General features: G+C 44.6%; 2 long non-coding RNA genes across 2 annotated transcripts; one reads left to right on the forward strand and one right to left on the reverse strand.

Annotated features, from left to right (window-relative positions):
* Nucleotides 1–597: 597 nt before the first annotated feature.
* Nucleotides 598–1713, forward strand: LOC141604773 (uncharacterized). The gene is made up of 2 exons (XR_012526214.1): nt 598–788; nt 1139–1713. It is a non-coding gene; the product is annotated as an uncharacterized LOC141604773 (long non-coding RNA).
* Nucleotides 1714–18944: 17231 nt separating this feature from the next.
* LOC141588069 (uncharacterized) lies at nt 18945–19635 on the reverse strand. The gene is made up of 3 exons (XR_012519780.1): nt 19417–19635; nt 19164–19325; nt 18945–19054 (listed from the first exon to the last, which is right to left on the reverse strand). It is a non-coding gene; the product is annotated as an uncharacterized LOC141588069 (long non-coding RNA).
* Nucleotides 19636–21408: the final 1773 nt, after the last annotated feature.

Consider the following 21408-nt stretch of genomic DNA (forward strand, 5'->3'; position numbering starts at 1 on the left):
TACAAACAAGCTAAGACGAACATTAATTAATTAGAGCCCATCAATTGTATCCCACCTAGTAACAAAGACACTTTATGGTCCTACTCTTTAGTTACACTTAGCTTGTCCTTATAAATGAGTGTCTATATTATTTTAAATTACATATAAGTGTTTTAAATTGATAAAAAAAAAAATACCCATATGAGAGTTTATAAATACGAATACTTTATATAAATTAAACTAGCTAGCGAGTTAAATCTTCCACCATGTTTAAATAATTTTTCTATGAAAAATATGATTGAGTTCAGCAACGAGTGTACTTTATCAAATAGTGTAGCAAGTGTTATAACATTGTTGGAAAAACATATGAGAATTGACTTTTCTGCTACACAATTAATTATGCTTTGACCCTTAATTAGTTAACTATGTCAATTTCCTAAACTAACGCGTTGATAGTAATAGAAGTTGAATATTTATAAATCCTCAACTCGCCCCGACTGTATATAATAGACTATCTCTTCTCTATGGGTAAAATATCTCATTTTAGGTGTAATTTTGAAAAGAAAAAACATAATTTGAATTAATAAAACTAAAGGATCTCAAACTTTTTAGGTAAATCACCTCATTTTAGGTGTAATTTAGAGCACTATATATGTATATGTGGTCGCTCTTCAACTAAATTCTTCTGCTTATTAATAACTTCATTCATTATGTGACTCTTCAAGTCTTGAACCATTCCTTCCTCATACTTACAAGTTACAATCTCTTTCACTTGTTTCTCTCTTCTCCTAACTACACTGCCTTTATAGGTTGTTCCTACTATTCCCTTTTCCTTCTACCCTAATATCTCACAATATTTGAGCCATTATTTATAAATTTCTTACTTTTTATAGATTATCAATAAAATCGATAGCAAATATATCTATTGGCTTGGTCACGTAAATCTTGTGAAACAGTAGTGTTTCAGAAAGAACTTTTACACACATTTCTCCTGTTTCAATCATTTGTTTATTTTTTTTTTATTTTTTTTTTATGACTTGTATTTAAATAAAAGTAAACAAATGATTAAGACTGAGGGATTATTGATTAGTCCCATGCTTGCAAAGTACGTACATACTTAATCGATTATATATGTGAGCATGGTACAAATGTTTTGCAGGCAATAAAACAAGATGGTGAAAATGGGATTGGAGAAGATGATGGGGACATTGAAAATGAAGCTAATGAGGTCATTCAAAGGAAAGAAAGCTTATAAATATGACGAAATTGAGAAGAGTGAAAGTATGAGAATAGAGATAAGAAGCAGAAGAGCACGTAAGTTGATTCAAGAGACTCTTAAAATTGCTGATTCTCCTACTAAGAAAAGTGTTTCTATTTGAGTGTATGATATTAAATTAAATAATTAAAACTCTTATTGTAAAAATTATATAGAGATTACTCCCTCTTGTTCTTTGAATTTGGACTTTAAAATATTTACTTTGAGAAAATGGTGCAAATTTAGAGAACTCGAGGGCGTATATGCTTTGCCAAGCTACGATTATGCGATGAAATTTTCTTTAGTATTGTAATAATTTTGAAAGTTTGGACTTTCATTTTAATATACTTTACATATTTATATCAAAGATATATAGTCATTAATTCATTATAGGTCTTATATTATGCTTGTATAAGTTAGTTCACTTGTATGAAGGGGTGATTTAAAATTTTAACGAATCGTTTACCATTATAGAATTCAACAATTCCTATATAAAACTGTTTTACAAAAACATTATTGTAAATTCAAGTGGTTATTTACTTAAAACCCCCACTAAAATAACTTTCACCAATCACCATTTTCCATATTAATAGCGCATTAATGTCTTTCCTTATACAGTTTTACAATGTGATATTGTAAAATTGTTTTACAGGAGATTTACTCGACAAAATTCTGTTAAAAGTTCTATCTAAAGGTAAAGAAAGGGGAAAACCCAGAGTCAAATTAATTAATGAAATACTTACCTCTAAATCTCTAATATATATATATATATATATATATATATATATATATATATATATATGCTTTTATATTTTGTGAAAGAGAAGAACATTTTATTAATAGAACGTCATGTGACACTTACAAAAGATATGAATAATCGAAAACCAATCTAATAGAAACCAAAGAAAACTATTTTTCTTATAAACTAGGGATCTCAAAACATGATCTGACAATTCAGCTCGTCCTATCATCGCTATCTTCTTGTAACTTTTGAGGGGATGCTTCGTTTGATTGAGATAGAATTTACCTATGATTGGTTCCAAAGATCTTCACAAATCACTTGCACCCTTTGAAAGAATACACTACGAACCATCAACGAACTATTCTCGACTATATTACTGATGAGACTAAACCCATGAATAAATGGAAAACCCCCGAAATAAGGGACGGAAAAACAGATCTCACCAAAAAGGAGATTATTATTGAATAGAAGATAGATCTGCATACTATTTGTTGAAAAATAAAACAATTTTGGGGCTTACCATCGATTGATGATCGATGAGAGCCCCCGTATAGTTGATGAAGGTTAGGGATTTAGAGAGTTTTTTTGAGAAAGTAGTAGATTTTTTTAAATTTTTTGTGTGAATGCTATGATTTGATATGCTATGTTATGCCATCCTCCTTCTAAAAGAATAAAAGTTCTCAAAAATTTTTTCTCCAAAAGGAATCTCCTTAATTATGGAAACAAGCTTATATTTTTATTAAATCTATAAATATAATTAAAAGCCTCCTCTAACATGGCTATTAAATGCCAAGCGGACAAATCCACGTAGGATTGGAAAAAGCCACCTGGACTTCTACTTCCCACGCACGTGTTTCCCACGTCAAATGCCAACCTATGATTTCACCTAGAAAGGAGAGCAAAAAATAATAAAATAATAAAATATAAATTATTACACATAATGATACGGGCTTAGATGCCTTTTGCTCTCCTCATCCATAACACATCTCCTACTTTCAAACTTCCACTTTCATCAACCCTAATAATTAAGTATTTATTAATTAACAAATTTGTCCAGAATATTTTAGTAAGCCCCTTCATTTTCCATCATAAATTCCGTATTATAAAAGGATGATCGAAAGGCAATAACAATTTCGCGCCTTCAAGGTAATTTTTCTTTTGTAAATTCTTTAACAATTCTAATGCATGTAAGATCTGGATTTTTCCCTTGATGTATGAAATTCAAATTTTGGAATGTTTATAGCCTCATAGCAGATTAGCACGATAACATGCTGAGTTTATTTCGTTTATTTCGTTTCATAATTTTGCGTTTTACGGAGTACCGTATTGTTGATATTGCCGTGATATTAGTGTATGGTTTTGTATTTCTTATGACTTTCGGACTTACTAATTGCAATAGTTTCATTACCGACTTCTTATTCCCCTAATTTTGTACATATCTGAATTAATGAAATTTATGGGTATGTTGAAATTTAGGGTCATAATTGTAATACCCAGGATATTCAAGGACTCTGTTGACCGACCCTGTTGACCAAGACAGACAGTAGGGATGGATGGGTGAGGGATCGGGCTTATAACATGAGCTTTATAGGATTGCTTACTCGACCTAGCAGAGGCTACTCGGCCGAGTATCACCTATACTCGAACGAGTAGAGCCTACTCGGCCGAGTACTCCAGTACTCGACCGAGTATGGCTGTCGTCGACGCGTTAATATAAAACGCAAGTTCGCGAGATTCATTTCATTTTCCATTTCTTCGACAGTTCCTCTTTCTCTAACCCTCGCCTACCTCCCTCTCCTATCACCCCATTTCTACACACTCTCATACATATAGCCTAAACCTCCACCATGGGAAGGACGAGATTCGCTTAGGAAGGATGGCGTGCGTGGTGGTCGTTTATGTCGCCGTTGATGCGCTTTGTTAGGTAAGTCTCTGCCTTGTGTTTCTTTTGGGTAGTTTATTGAGGATAGTTGTGTAATAGGAAGTGGATATCGTTGTAGGATGCATATTGGTGTCCTGATCAGCTGTATCTGGATGTCTTTCATAGTTTGTGACGAGGTAGGGTTTCCCTACTCAGTAGTACTAATTGATTGAGATTGTTATTGTTTCATAATTATTGTTATCTGCTGATCATCGGTGTCCGGGCGTTGTTGTGACGGTGTTTATGTGGAGATGTTGTGACAACTGTAATGCTGTGTGTGTTGTGTTTGTGGTGGAGTCACTTGCGGGAGTGGCTTCACACCCTAGTTCGCCCTCCGTGGAACCCGCCACGGGAGGGGATGTGCACATTAAGGGACAGGGATTGTTAGTCGCTCGTTGATGAGCTGGACTAGGTGGGATGGGCTGCGGTCACCCACTGGCGGCGAGGATTACCTGTTGCGATGGGTAATCTGGCAGGGCTACACACTTCAGTGTGTAGTCGGTTACTGTGCGAGATCGGGAGACTGGGTTAAAGGATGATCAGCCGGTTACATTGTTTATTTGCTTTACATTTGATTTGTTGGTACTAACCCCGTGTTGTTTTGTGGTATCTGCGGTGATCCATTCGGAGATGGTGAGCAGCTGGCTTAGCAGGTACTGTTGCTTGTGGCTGCTAGGATTGGAGTGATCGAGTCATCACGCTACTGGTCTAGAAGTTTTGTAACACGAGTGTAGTAGTTCTTATCTTTATAGAGGGATGTATACAGAGTTATGTTGTATAAGACATATTAATACAATGTAAATGTTCTTTATTTGTTGTCCTATTTGATCTACTTCCTCGGTAAACCGAGATGGTGACACCTTCAGACACGGGGATGGTCCTTGGTAAGGCATTCTGGTGTACGGGGGTGTTAAAAAGTGGTATCAGAGCCGACGATTTTGGAACCTGAACCAATGAATCTAATGAATGTAGGGTGTCAATTAAAATGAACCTGGTGTATGTGCGTTGGGAGCCCCAGCCGATGCTAGATTTTGAGTGAGTAGGCGCCCTCATTTCACAATCATGGCCTCATCAAACTTAAGCCAGACACGGGAAAAAGGAGTAGCAAGTAAGAGTCGTTGATTGCTTAGTGATGGTTGTCGTGTGCATATGTGTTTATGATAATGTGTGTCAAGGTGTGTGTGGAAAAGTTTAGAATGGGTGATTGGATTGTTGCAATGTGTGACCAGAGGTAAGTCAATTAATTTGTTTGACGATGGTTGCGTTGTGTGATGATTGCTGTCTTGTAAATGTGGTTAAGATGTATACCTTGTGATTAGCGGAATGTGTGATGATGTAGTATAGGAGCTAAACCTTGCAGGTACAGTAATTAATTGCTACGTATGCTTAAAGGTATAATGTAATCGTTTAATAACAAAGTGAGGAATGAAGGTAGAAATGATGATCGAATTGGTAATGGATGTACAAAATTCGTGTTGATGTGTGTTTATGTGGTAGGATAAGCTCTAACAGTGACGAGCCAATTGCACGGAACTCCGAACTATGCTATTTATTTTGCAGGAACAAAGAAAATTCAATTCCGTTTTCATTTTTGAAATTCGGCCGAGTAGAAATTTGTACTCGACCGAGTAGACGATTGTAGATACCCGGTATCTGCTGAGACTCCAACAAACACCCGATGATTATCGGACTACAACATGTTTTGGAATCGCGGCGTTTGATCGACAGTTTGTGTACAACTTTACGTCGGAAAACTTAAAACGATTTCGAAAATAAAACATTTCAAAACATTTCGAAAATACCTGGAGTGTTTAATGCACGACGACGAGGTCGCAATGACACTAACTAGAGTCAAAACTGACACCGGACCAAAAACCGACTCAAAAATTCAAATCCCGACTCCAACAACGAGTCCAACCGAGTCAACCACAAAAAACCAAACATTTCAAACCTTCTACCTTAAGTTTTCCCGAATTCATGTTGGTCAAGTACCAAATATGTGACTACAAAACCTAGGATAGAACAAATCATGATTGCGTTTGTTGTGAAAGTGACAACACAACTCGAAGAACCGCAAAGTGGCTCGCGCCTCTTTGAGCAGCCCAAGTGTCCACGTCGCTCAAAACTCACACAACCACTCATTTCCCTATAAATACCCCTCAAATGCTACCCATTTGAGACTTATGCGAGCGTCCGCCCCCTCTTTTCGCCCTTAAAATTCTCGACTCGACTTCTTAAGTCACAACCTGACGCGTATTTACGACCTACCGGTCGTAAACACGAGCCTTACACATTGTTTGGTACTGTCATCGTGCATTAAATCACTTGACCGACCATTTCGACCACTACACCATCACTAAACTTTTAAAACACTCTTTTTACTTACCAAAACGGTTTTAAACCGAGTTTTTTCCGATCAAACGAGTTATTACACTTACGTCGGTCACTCGCCATAACCAAACATGTAAGTATGAGGGTGTAAAAATCCTCTTTTATTATGTTTTCATTCGTTTCATGACTATAACATGCATAACATGAACCAAAACATGGAATAAACGAGTCAAAACTGATTTTTGGTCTGAGACAGAAGCCCCTTAGGTCGCCAACTAGCCCGCGCCTAAATGGGGTATTCAGACCAGAGATCAACCGTGTTTGTTCTCGTTATTTCTCTTAATCCATTTTTCATATTTGTAATCGGTTTTCACCATTTCAAGTATTTTCGAACCATTGTTATTTTATTTCACATGTTTTAACCATAAAGCATTTTTCACCCTTGGTTCCTCATACCATGACGGTTAAATCCGTGTTTCGGTGATAATATTTGGTTAATGACATTTAGAAGGTATTTTAAAGCCTTTTATTTCATTTCTTTACATTTTCAAACAAACATATTAGTCATCAACACAAAGTCATCCTTGGTTCTACATACAATGCCGGATTTTAACCCGGGTACGATGACGAGTATCGACTAATAACATTCAAATGGACTTAAAACAATTAGTCCATAATCATTTTCAAAACTATTCATGTCAAGTTTGTCAAATCGAACCCGACACCGAATATTATCAAAATAATGGTGATTATTCGAGTCTAGTTCTTCAAATCAACAAATGCGGTCTAAACGACCCCTTCAAATCAAACCGGGTTCAAATACCCATTTTCAACACGTTTTATAACGTTTTCTAAAAGGACAGAACACGGCACATAAACCGTGGGCTAACCCGCGCCTAAACAGGCTCTCCATTTCTCATTTTCAAAACCAGAGGGAGGCCCCTTACACCGCCGGCTGGCTCACGCCTCATATAGCCGTCTGGTACAGGGTCTGTTCCCTTCCAGCATTAGTCTAGTACGCTCCCGACTCCGGTTAACCCGGATATAGGACGGATCAGATGCCTATTTGATTATCCAAAACCATATTTGCAAAATGCCTTACTAAGACAAATGGATCATGTTATGCACCCTAAACCTAATACGGTAAATGGATGTTTAATTTCCGTCTTGCATGCAAATCAACCATTAATCCAACTCGAAATCTTATACTTGATACTTGGATTAAATCAACCGACTTAGAAAGCTCTCACATGTTAGGTTTAAATTATTGGATGCGCATTCATGCATTTAAACCGTTTTATCAACTTTTGCATTCAACCAACCAAGATCAATCAGTAGAGGCCGCTAAACGCGGGCGGGATTGGGTGTCTGATTAAAGAGCTTCCCAATACGTACCTTCACCTCTTACTCAGAAACTTTGGATAGTGGACAACCTTATCCAGGGCGTACGAGAGTCATTCTAGAGATAGGATGCTAAAGAGGGACGATTTCCTTATCTTTAGTACCTATGTCAAACGCTGCTTTGTGCTTCGATTTGACCGAGGTATAAAGTGGAATTCGAACGGGTTCGGGGCATCCCCGTCACGTCATAAATCGAGTCAGCACCGAGGGACCACACACGGTCACCCCGTCTTGTTGAGTCTGATTTTTGTTTCGTCCTTTGTGTCGTCTGCGTTCAGTCTTAGAACCGTGTCGGATTGAGTTGTAATGTGAGCCGTTTTTTTGCGTCAGAGCCATGGCCCCGTCTTCAGCTTCGTCCAACAACAACAATGATAACAACAGAGATGTCACAACTGATCAACTAGCCAGCCTGCTTACCGCTCTCAAGGTCACCCTGGATCGCGTCGAGATCTGTATCGACGCCCTGGAGAACAAAGAAACTGGGGAACATAATACCCCACCTCTGACTGAAACTGAGAAGAGGCTGAAGCTCTTGGAAGAACAGCTCCTAGCCCGGGGTAACAATATCCATCTTGAGAACAACCGAAGGTTCGAACCCGTTGGGGACCAGTTACCTGACAACTTCACCCTGACTGATGTGCCTAAGTTCAAGGGAGTGGAGGATCCACTCAACCATATCCGTGCTTTCAAAGACTACATAGCCATTAAGGGGGTCAAGCAGGAGCTTTTTACCCGGATCTTCCCATCCTCTTTGGAGCCGATTACTCGCCAATGGTACTACTCCTTGGATCCGAAAAACCTTACTACTTGGGATGAGACCGCGGTCGAGTTTGCCAAACAGTATGCCGACAATGTCGAGATCTAGGCCAACACCCGTACTCTCGAAGTGTTAACCCAAAACGACAAGGAGGGGTTCACTGAGTTCCTAACCCGTTGGAGGAGGGTGAGTACTCAATTGGTCAGTAAGCCGAGTGAATCAACTCTGGTGGAAAAGTTTGTCAACAATCTCCGCCCGGTTTATGCCAACCTACTGAGGTATCAGAATATCAAAACTTTTCAAGATCTGCAGATTCTGGGGACGCGTATTGAGGACGACCTCCGAAAGGGTGTCTTAGCCAAGACCACTGGCAGGAGTTATCAGGGATCCACCTCAACCGGATCTCGCCCTTACGGTCAGACAAACAAGATTGATGAGGTTAACCTCGTCGAACCATCCGCTAAGAAAACTGAGCACCCCCAGAGAGTGTTCACCAACATAGGGTCGACTTATGCAAGTGCCCTGAAAAGGCTCATGGACCAAGGGAAGTTACAACCGATCGAACGCACCCCGGATCCGACCGACGCCAAGAAGTCCCGATTCTGGAACCCCAATGCCTACTGTCAGTATCATCGAGGGAAAGGGCATGATACCGAAAATTGCTTCAAACTCAAGCACCTCATTCAAGACATGATCGAGAAAGGAGATTTGCCTTTACCCCCACCAACTAAACCGAACAACAAGACGAATCCTTTGGGAATCCACGCCATTTCTGATGATGGGCCGACCCTAGACTCCTCTCACCTCATCCTGCCAATTGACGACGAGGTGAATGCTTTGGAAAAGGATCCTTCAGACGGAGTGTTTGTGTTTAGTGCTGCCACTATGCTCACTATGTTTCAACAAGTTGAAGAGGCCATAGTCAGCCTCTCTGAAAGAATCACCCGACTCGACGACGCCTACCGTCGACTCATCTTCAATCTCCCAACACCGCGCCCAAGGGAGAATTCCCCAAGCATTCAAAACTACCCACCCCAGGATGGATTGCTCCCGCGACCATTCTGGCATAGACCTCACGAAAATCACCCTCAAAATAACTACCCCCATAAAAATCGCCCTCACAAAAATATTCCCCACAAGAACTACCCACCGAGGAATACCCCTCCAAGGTATCCTCGAGACTCTGAAATTAACGGCATATGGAGGGATGATGTTGAGGATGTCTATATCCTCCCAAGGAAGGAGAAGCGGGCGAAAGAAATCGGAGATCTCACCCGTTCCGGACGTCCCTATCAAAATCCGAACAACCCAACGGTCGTTCCTACAACGAATGACCAAATCGTCCCAGAGGTGGACACTCAACCAAAGGCCCCCGAGAACTCAATCCTGAAACAGCTCCAGAAAGCAAAAGCCGAAATCTCAATTTGGCAACTGATCGCAACGTCTTTTGAGCATCGACAGGCCTTGCTGCAGGCCTTGGGAAAATTAACCGTGCCCTCCACCTCTTCCCCAGAAGAAATAGTGGCGCACATGACGAGAGACGCCTCTGATCTAAACAACCCAGTCGTCTTCTCCGACGAGGACATCCCTCCGTTCGGAGCCAATCATAACCTGGCCATGTACATCACCGTACAATGCCTCCAGAAAAATATACCCATGGTCCTCGTGGATGACGGTTCTGCGGTAAATGTCATTCCTCTTAAGACTGCCCACAGACTGGGTATCAAGGAATCTGATTTGATCCCAACGAATCAAGGAGTACGCGCCTACGACGGCACTAGTTGCAAGGTCGCTGGCTTATCACTTTGACCGTCGCAACCGGAGCACTAGAAAGACAAATAAGTTTTCAAGTGGTCGATATCGACGCATCCTTCAACATGCTCCTGGGGCGTCCCTGGATTCACGCCGTCAAGGCGGTCACTTCAACTCTCCACCAGAAGATCAGGGTCCCCTTTAACGGGAAAACGATCACGATTCCCGCTTACCCAACCAAAGCAGTTATGAGAAGGGGGATAGCCTCCCAAGCCATTGAGGAGGACGACAATGAAATGTGGGATTTCCAAACCGTGAACGCCATAACTGATGAATTGGCGCCCTCTGATTGTGACCCGTTCACCAACCTCACGGTCAACCGTATCATGATGCGTCAGGGTTACTTCCCGGGTTTGCCGCTCAATCCACTAAAGGACCCATTGCCTCCCTTGAAGCAGGCTAAGGTCCCCAACATTCCATTTGGGCTGGGATACGAACCTACCGACGAAGATATTCGGGAGATGAACTTCCTAGTCCGAAAACGCAAGAAGCACTGGGTTATCCTCCGTCCCTACCACCTGACTCTCAACGGATACTTTGTCCCCGGGGGAGAGTCCGAGCTCTACCACGGCTTTCCGGAACCAATCTATGACTCTATGGTGAAGGCTAGGTACCCGGGAGTGGAAGTCTTCCAGGATTGCTACTTTATCCCCGACAACATCGAAGCTGCATCAACTGAGTCCAAGTCGTCACCATGCCTTGACGGACAAGCTGTCACACTCCTATTTGGGGAAGATAACGTCAAACACCTCGACTATGAGGACATCATCAACATCGCCCTGAAAGACAATCAATTTGATCAAACCGCCTTGATCTCCGATACTGACCCGGAGAAAGCCACCCAGGGCTGGAGAAAAACCATCAAGTGGACCGATCACCAGGGCCGCATTCTCAAGATAACAACTGGAGAAGGCCCTATGTTCAAGGAGGGAAGTGAAGAAGGATTTGAGTCCGAGTCTGAGTCTACTAGGGTCACCCCCACTCCTATGAAAGGTGATAATCTGGAGCCTGTTCCAGAGGCCACTTCCTCTGTTGTTTCGCCTCTGACTGATCACGAGATATCTGTCCTTTCCGAGCTTTTCGCTCGTGTCAACTTAATGAATGCTAAGTTTGATTATGACTCGTCTCAATTTAACTGCAATGCAATTCTGAGTGACTATGAGGAATTTGACTTGAGTAACTACCCACCTCACTTAGACAAAGAACTTGACAAACGGGAAACCAGAACCCCCATCATTGAGGAAACCGAGCCTATTAACGTAGGAACCGACAATGCACCTCAAGAACTTAGGATAGGGACAACCCTGGACCCCTCGGAAAGAGAACAGTTCATTGACCTCCTCCACGAATACAAGGACGTGTTTGCCTGGTCTTACAAAGATATGCCTGGGATTGACAGGGAAATTGCAGAGCACCAGATACCCATTAAACCTGGGGCTAAACCTGTGAAACAGAAGCTACACCGGATGCGTCCTGAGTGGGCCCTAAAAATCAAGGAAGAAGTGGACAAACAGTTCAAGACTGGGTTCATCAAAGTGTCTGAATACTCGGATTGGGTGGCCAACATTGTGCCCGTACCAAAGAAAGACAGAAGAATTCGGGTTTGCGTCGACTTCAGGGATCTGAACAAGGCGAGTCCAAAAGACGACTTCCCTTTGCCACATGTTGACATTCTGGTGGAAAACACTGCCAAACATGCTCTCCTATCATTCATGGACGGGTATGCTGGGTACAACCAGATTAAAATGGCTGAGGAAGACATGCACAAGACTGCGTTCACTATACAGTGGGGTACATATTGCTACACAGTCATGCCTTTCGGCCTCATCAACGCTGGAGCAACCTATCAGAGAACCGCTACTACTCTCCTACATGACATGATGCACAAGGAGATAGAGGTGTATGTCGATGACATGATTGTCAAATCAAAAGAACGGGACAGCCACATCAGCGCCCTCCGGAAATTCTTCGCTCGTCTGCGGAAATATAACATGAGACTAAATCCTCAGAAGTGTGCATTCGGGGTCACCTCCGGAAAACTCTTGGGACATGTCGTCAGCAAGAGAGGCATTGAGATTGATCCAACCAAAATCAAAGCCCTTCAACAAATGCCTCGGCCTAGTAACGAGAAGGAGATTCGGGGATTTCTCGGTCAGGTCCAATACATCAGCCGGTTCATTGCCAAGCTCACTATGATTTGTGAGCCAATATTCAAAAAGCTTCGTGCCTCCGATCACACCGATTGGGACGACGACTGTCAGAAAGCCTTCGACAGGATAAAGGAAATCCTATCCAAACCTCTTGTCCTCATGCCACCTCAACCGGGGATTCCTCTATCCCTATACCTGACTGTTACCAACACAGCCATGGGAGCAATGCTAGCACAAATAGTTGGTAGCGAAGAGCGGGCCATCTATTACATCAGCAAAAAGTTCATCGAGTACGAGACGAGGTATACCCAACTGGAAAAGACATGCCTTGCCCTAGTATGGTCAACAAAGAAGCTGCGGCATTACATGCTCAGCTACACGGTCCACATCTACTCCAAGATGGACCCGGTTAAATACATCTTCGAAAAATTCGTGCTAAACGGAAGGCTGTCTAGGTGGACACTGATGCTGTCCGAGTTTGATCTCAAGTTTGTACCTCTCAAGGTTATCAAGGGAAGAGCAGTCGCTGCTTTCCTAGCAGAAAATCCCGTCAACGAGGACCCAATGACCGACACATGGTCACTTCCTGACGAAGACATCCTTTATGCCGACTCCGACGCATGGTACCTATACTTTGATGGTGCATCTAATCTGAGAGGCTTCGGGGTAGGAATCCTTCTAATATCACCAGAGGGAGAACACGTTCCGATCTCGGTCAAGCTAGACTTCGCCGTCACCAACAATGCCGCTGAATATGAAGCATGTCTCATCGGCCTACAAGCAGCCATCACACATGGCATCAAGAGATTGAGGGTCCATGGCGATTCCTCACTCATCATCAATCAGGTGTCAGGATCATGGAAAATCCGATCTGACAGCTTAGCTCCCTACCGAGCAAAGATCAATCAAGAGGCTGAGTTCTTCGACCAAGTCGACTACTTCCACTTGCCACGAGAGGAAAATCAATTTGCTGATGCCCTGGCAAAACTGGCCGCGCTCGTCAACATACCGGACGACATGACATCAATGCCCCTATGTGTCAAAAGACGGAGCGAGTCAGCTCACATTTGTGCCATTATCGACGACGAGGAAAGCCATGATGAACCTTGGTACCAAGCCATCCTCAATTACAAAACCAAAAACGAATTTCCTCCCAACTCTGATCAAAGAGGATAAAGAGCCATCCGTTTACTTGCATAACAATTCGTGATAAACCAAAATCAACTCTACAAAAGAACACCCCAAGGAATTCTCCTCCTTTGCATTGACCATCACAAAGCCAAAAAAGTCATGGGAGAGGTTCACGACGGAGAATGTGGCCCTCACATGAGTGCAATGATGCTTACACGGAAAATCATGCGGCTAGGTTACTATTGGACCACCATGGAAGCCGATTGCCGTAACTACGTCAAACATTACCACAATTGCCAAATCTTCGCCAACATACAACACATACCACCATCCCTTTTATACACCATGACGTCACCCTGGCCTTTCTCAACCTGGGGCATCGACATCATCGGGAAAGTCAACCCGATAGGCACCAAGGGGCATTGCTTCGTCCTTGTCGCCATCGACTACTTCACCAAATGGGTGGAAGCACAGTCATATGCAGTCTTGACCGCCAAACAAGTGGCCAAGTTCATTCAAAACAACATCATCTGCCGATACGGGATACCCCATGAAATCATCAGCGATCAAGGGTCTCACTTCCGGGCGGAAACTCAAGCTTTGCTGGACAAATACAAGATCAAACGACATCGATCATCCCCCTACCGTCCCCAAACTAACGGAGCGGTGGAGGCAGCGAACAAAACTCTTGTCACCATTATCAAGAAAATGCAAGACAACTACCGCGATTGGCCGAGCAAACTCCCATTCGCACTCTGGGGATACCGAACCTCCATTCGAACAACGACAGGCGCCACACCCTTCTACCTAGCATATGGTATGAGACGGTTCAACCGGTAGAGTTAGAGGTCCCTTCTCTACGCATCCTACTGGAGAGTCAAGTCCCTGAGGTGGAATGGACCCGTCGAAGGTACGAACAACTCACTCTTCTAGACGAACGACGACTCAACGCCTTGCGCAACGTCCAGCAATACCAACGACATATACAACGGGCATTAAACAAGAAGGTTAAACCCAGAAACATCCAGGAGGGCGACTTGGTCCTTAAGTCAGTTCGAGCACCGTTACCCGTCGATCCGAGGGGAAAATTCAAAACCAACTGGGCCGGGCTATACCTGGTCAAGAAAATATTTTCGGGGGGCGCAGTGAGACTGAGTGACCTAGATGGGGAGGACTTTACAAACCCGACCAACCTAGACCAACTCAAGAAATACTACCCTTGAGCCCTAGCAACCAACGACCTAGCCTAGTTTTACAACTAGCAACGACCTCAACCCTTTTCAAGTCAAGTTCCTCAACGTGTTCTGATTTGAAATTGCATGTTTTATCGAGTCTAAGCTGCGGCACCTTGCCCGTTTCGAATGTCCTTTGATCTGTCAAAGGCAACGTCCATTTGCACTAAAACAAAAAAACCCCCTGAACTACGAGCATGGTTTGATTTCACTTCTTCAGGTGAATACGTAGGCAATCCTTCTTTACACAAGAAGGATACAACCATTCCCATAATAAAAAAAAACATTACCCACATACAAAAACATCCCAAAAAAGAGAAAGGGAAAACCATTCCCTTTCCCACCAACATACAAAAATGAGCCTTTCTCCCTTTCCACCAAGTACCACTTTCCCAAGTGCAATTGTTTAGGACGATTCAAATCGAATTGCCTTCACCAAATGGATGGAAGAAACAAGCGTTCACAATTTTCGACACGGGAAATCCTCTTATTTAATTAATAATGGGAGGGATTACAATTTCAACCATAAATAAAGCTCGACGAGTCTACAACTTGTCAAAGCTAAGGTGTCAACTAACACACCTCACATAGTAAAACTAGCACAAATCACACAACAACTAGCTAGTACAACATAATAAAAACTCACAACAATAATACAACATAATAATAAAGTGGGTAATGGAGGTCTTCACTCTTCCATTCTACCCTTGCCTTTTCCTTCGGGGTACATCTTCCCCTTGTTCCTCTTGTTGGCCCGCCTAGCATGGATTTCTTCTTCGGAACGGATCCTCAACGGATCTAAGACGGCGATGGCCTCCGGTCTAGCACAAGACCCCATATTCGACCCAAGACAGGCCAATGCGCGACCCACCATATTCTTGGGATCGGAACTCCTCCTCTTCGGTGGTCTCATCACATCGGGAGTAGCTCCATCAACATACTCCTCAAAGAAGGCACGGTTGGCCTTGCCAACCTCTCGGTACTTCAAGTCGACAACCTCGTCCTTACGGAATTTGGATCTCTCTTCCAAGGACGGAGCACGCGACCATTTGACATAAGTGGGAGTCACCCATGTCGTGGCAACGGGGTTTGGTACCTCCCAAAGTGGCCGAGTGGCCCACCACCTTTCAAAGAACTCTACAAGCTCGGAGTTCCAGAAAACCTTCTCTTGGACAAGATCATCTTGAGCGGGCACCTTTTGTTGACGCCCCATTTGCCTCATGAGCCTTTCGGGATAAATAAAGGAAACAACCTTCAAGCTTACCACCATCAAAGAACGAGGACTAGCACCCGAAGCGGGCAACCCCGTGAAGGACCTCAAGTGCCACCACGACACCACCCAACGGATATGAGGACCACCCTCCTCCGCCAATCTTGCGGCCCAATAGGCCTCGGTGGAAGCAAAACTATCCGGGTACAACTTCTTCCTCATGGTAAAGTGACGGAAGGAGTAAGAAGAAGGATCAACCGGAGGCTCTACATACCTTAGCCTCTCAAATAGCCACACTTGGAGGATCCTTGGGGATCCAAAAGAGGGAGTTTCTCCACAAGAGCCTTCCTTGTCCAAAGCTTGGATAATCTCTCCAAGCACCAACCATGATGGATCTCTACCATGCTCCATTTGCTCAATCACATGGATAAGGGTCATGCTACCATGGAATCTTGGCCCCTCCTTCTTCAAGACATCAACAAAGAGGTACACATGGACAAGGCAAAAAGCAAGAGCCCTTCTCCTAGCCACCTCCGAGACATTAACATCTAGTCGTTTTGAAAAGATGTTGATAAGAGCCAACATATCCACACCATGTGGAGCAAGAAGAAAGTTGATTTGGCTTGTTGATAAGCCCAACATGGAACGGAATTTCTCTTTATAGCACAAACGAGTCGGAGGAAGCACCGGAACACAACCCGGCCACCCACCAATGGCTCCAACTTCTTCGGCAAGAGGACAAAGCTCACCTTTCGGGAAAACGAAAACATGGTGTTTCGAATCCCAAAACCGAGAACATGCTTCAAGAAACGAAGATTGCACCTTGACTTGACGAAGCACCAACAATTGACCAACTCCCATGCAAGCAAGTTGATACTTTTCGGGAGGCGACAAATCCCGGCACCATTGTCGCAAGGCGTTCTCAAAAGCATCCATGAAATATTTTTGTGGAAGAAGAAGAGGTTATGTAGAGATGATTTTCTGTTTCAGATGATGAAACAATGAAGCGCAAACATCCCTATTTATACAAAATGATCAGCGCATTTTTCAGAAAAAGGGGAGAGCCGGCTTCCATCGCCAGGCTGCTCGCGCCGCTTTGAGGCTTCTCCAGGATTCCCGCTGTTGACTTGTCTCTTTCAACATGTGTTTTCTCCTGACACCTCAAACCTCCCGCCAGGAAGCTGGCGCCTCTTTGGGATGATCCGGGACATTTTGTGTTTCCTCACACTCACATTTCCTTGTTTTCGCGTTTTACGAAATCCGACACGGTTTCCATGACGCAGCTTTAAACATACGGATTTTTCTTTCTTTTTTTAAGGAGGGAAGGGCTAGTCGCCCCGATCCGCGATGGATCGTTTCCATGTCAGTCGAAATTCCGAAAATTTTTCGCTTTTTCGCAATTCTCCATCAAATTTTCAATATCGAAGATTGATAACACGACATCAATTTTTCTCAAAAATTCAAGCACTCACAAACTCGAGTCTTGACCTCAAAAATCAAATATACTCGCAAAAGTCCTTTTCTAAAATTCTTTCCTGACGGTTTGAGTTTGATTTTTTCGAGTCAATTTTCAAAAATTTCGATGCAATTTAATTCACAACACGAGTTAATTGCTCAAATTTTCAAATTAATTCCTTTTGAATTCCGAACGTGACGATTTGTCACGGAATTTTCAAAATTCATTTCAAAATTTCAATCTTAACTTCAAGTCATCTTGGTTAATTTTGGTTTTCAATCAAATGCTTTACGTGTTTTCAATCAAATGCTTCTACGTGTTTGCATTTATGTATATGTGCTATCTGTTGCCTGTTTTCTACTCTAACGATGCAGGAACTGGTGCAAAGCAAAAGGAGAATCAAACAGCCGACTGCGCTCCTCCGAAACACAACACAAAAAAAGCCAAAAATCACAAAATAAACCACAATCCAAAAACACATATATACAAACTGCCTCACGCAAAATGTAAATATGTACAGACAAGAGTCCAAGACACGGACAAACTACAATAACTACTCGACGTCTCCCGTCGGACCAGTCCTGGTCTCACTAGGAGTCGCCGCCAATGCAGACACCACCACCTGCTCAAGCTCCCTCTCCGGAGAACTCTCCAGCGTCTCCTCCTCCATCACGACGCGAACCTCCTCCGCCGCAGCCAACTGAGCCCTGAGGGAGGCAATCTCCGCGTCTCGACTCCGCAGCTCGTCCTCACGACGCCTCAAGTCCTGGTCCCGAAAGATGATCCCCAGCTCCTGGCCCGCGATCATCGACCTGGCTGCCTCCAACTCAGCACGAACCCGAGCAAGCTCCGCCGGATCCGCAGTGCCCTACAAAACATAATAGCAGATCCTCAAGATCTAAGAACGTGAAATAAAACACCAAATACACTAAAACAGCACACAAAACGTACCTGAGAAAGCCGAGCCTCCCTCGTAGCCAGGTCACCAGCAAGCGCCCTCCAGCGGTTAGCCATCCGCCACAAATTCTGGTGACTAACAGTCGTCACCTGCAAAACAAAAATGTCCTTCAATACGATGTAAGGCAAAGTATAATCGGAGAAAGTGTTCAAGTCAGGAACTCACCCTCAGAACAATCAACCTCCACTCCATGCCGGCATCGATCACCTCGGCCGCCACGGGCTCCGGTAAGCGCAACTGAAGCTCCTCGCAACCCGGCCCCTGAAAAGTGGTCTCCGTCGGGAAAGCTGGGGGCTGAGTCCTCATCAGCGGGTCGACTCCCTGCCATTTGGATCCACATCAAAAGTGACAAACCCTCCTATTAAGAGAGGCAATGGAAACAAAAAAAACAGAGGAAAACGTACCTCAATCGGGTACCAAGCAAGCCTCGACAACCGGAAGGTGTCGTAGTCAACGTCCCGCAGCAACAGCTCCTCACCTCCCCGACCGTGAAGGTGCTCCTCAACCTCGTCAGGGGTCGACTCCTGGAACAACACCCTAGCCGTGTCAACCGGCACGATGAATGTCTCGGTAAAGCACTGGCGAACTAAACGCTCACCTAAGTACCAAACCGGCTCAATCGCCGTCTCCAGGTACAGACGCAGGGAGCTGCGAGGCCGCAAACACTCCCTGATGGCAGCCGGTACACCCGTGTAGTGCTCCCAAGGCCGCCCAACAAACTGCATTCAAAGCAAAGCTATTCAGCTAACTGGGGGCTTCATGAGCTGCCTAATCATCCTATCTCTATCTATTTCTATAAAGGAGAAGGGGAAGAGAGCGGAAACTTACATCAGCAACCCGAAGCTTGTTCACGCGACGCCTGCAGTCCTCGTAAGTCGACTTAATCGACTTCTTCCGAGCCACCGTCCAACCCCTCACGGCAGGGTAGGCCGAAGGAACACCGTCTGAGGTCCCCGGACGCAGAGGAGTGAAGTAAGCATACAACCAAGCCTGTAATCAAACACAGCAAACACAAATCAGCCAATTTCTCAAAAATTGCCAAAATCAAACTCAAAAAAAAGCTACCACAAAAAATCCGTACCTCAAAGATGAAGCCGGGACCAACTAAGGCAGGAGCACTACCCGCTCCCACTGTCTCCGGACGCACCGCCGCATACAAGTACCGGGTGAAACTCGCCAAAGCCGGCGTAACCCAGTCAAACCGACCCAAAGTGTCAAGGTCGGTGAGGAGAGGAAGCACCTTGGTCGACAAGCGCTCACCCTTGTCACCAAAGTATGTGGCACCCAAGAAGTACCACAACCACAGCTGCGCCTCCTTCGCGTCGGCCTCAACATCTGCCTCTGGGCTCGCCAACGGCATCGGAGTAACACATGCCACCCTCCCAGTGAAGTGGTCCTTCACGTACGAGCTCGCGATCAAGTACGAAGTGACGTCGGAAGGCTCCGGCAAAGCAGTACCGATCAAAGCAGCGACCGCAGGAGAGGACACTCTCTCCGGCGTTTCGGGAAACTAAATGGGCAACTAACCACAGGGAAGGCCGGATACCATGGCGAAGTCCTCTAAAGTTACGCCGACCTCCCCAAACTCCATGTGGAACGACGACGTCGTATCCCAATACTGATCCAACATAGCGCGGATCAAACACAGGTTTGCCCTAATCGAAGACCTGTGAATGTCCCGCCAAGCGGCCACCAACGGCCCAAAAGCCGACCTCTCTATCAACGCCCACGACCCGGCTCGGAGAACGTCGTAGAAACCCAAGCAGTTAGAAAAGCCCGAGAAAGTCCTCATGGTGCCAATCTCCTGAAATCAAAAACAGACAACGTCAGATGCCTATTTAGGCCCGACACTTCAAAAATGACAAAATTCAACCGGGGAACACGACTCACCATGCCCTCGTGAGCACGGTAGGAAAGGTGTCGGTCCAGTCGAAGCAATAATTGGCTACCGTCAAAACCCTCGGCCCACTCAGGCGCCGCCCGTAAAAGCAACCCCCGCGGGGCCGTAACTCGCCTGGCTCTCCAACTCGCGACGTCAGCATCGTCCTCGGCTGTCTCCACTCTCTGTCTCTTATGGCCGCGAGACTCGACGTGGTGGGTAGGGCCCAACTCAACGACCCTGTTGACATCCCGTAACGACCGTCTGGTGCCCCGAGGACGACGCTCCCTCGTAGAAACCCTCCTCCCGGAGGTACTCGCCTCAGCCCCAGTCTGAGCTCTCCTAGTGCTAGCAGCCCCAACAAAGGGCTCCTCACGCTCCTCGACAGCCCCTGTGGCCCCAACAGTCTGCTCAGGAGGTCTCTCCTCCTCGGTAACGTCCTCCACAACCACGGCGGGCGTGCTAACCGAGATCGTCCCGAACAACTCCTCAATAGTCGCAGCCATGAACTCGGCATGCCCCGAACACTCTCCTACAAACAAAAAACGTCAGCCGGAATTTCGGCATTACGACGGCATGAAACGGATAAATCCAAAAAAAACAAAAATAACCTGCAATGCAAAACAAGGGCAATCCCGCCCAAAATCCAACCAAACAAAACCATTCACAAAAAACAAACACAAAAATGACTCGCCCCTCTTTTCAAGCAAAAGACGAGTCAAAATCATAAAAACGGCATTTCATGACCCATACAAGGTCCGCCTACAAATCAAAATACATTCCCGACACAATGGTGTATTTTTCTACGGCTCAAAAAGGCAATTCATACGCTAATTTGAGCCCAAACCGGTCAAAAATTCAAAAACGACCGCAAAAGGCAGACGTGATTTTATCACGCCTCAAGGTGACCTAAATTACCAATAAGGTCCATTTCAAGGCAAACTGACTCAATTCAAGCCCAAACAGGCGCTTATTTCGTCAAACGTAAGACCGTCACAAAGGGCAAAAATCCAATTTTGCCCACAAATATCCAACGAAGGTCCATAAATGGCGAATACGGGTTTTCCCAACTACAATGCAACCTAGTGGGACCCACTACCCAAGCAAATAAACTTGGCATTGTGAAATGAGACGGTTTCTCGCCTCACTCACGTTTTTCGAGCATAGGGAGCGGGAACGGGGACCAAAATGCAA

The sequence above is a fragment of the Silene latifolia genome, chromosome 1 (assembly GCF_048544455.1).
Source record: "Silene latifolia isolate original U9 population chromosome 1, ASM4854445v1, whole genome shotgun sequence".
Lineage (NCBI taxonomy): Eukaryota > Viridiplantae > Streptophyta > Magnoliopsida > Caryophyllales > Caryophyllaceae > Silene > Silene latifolia.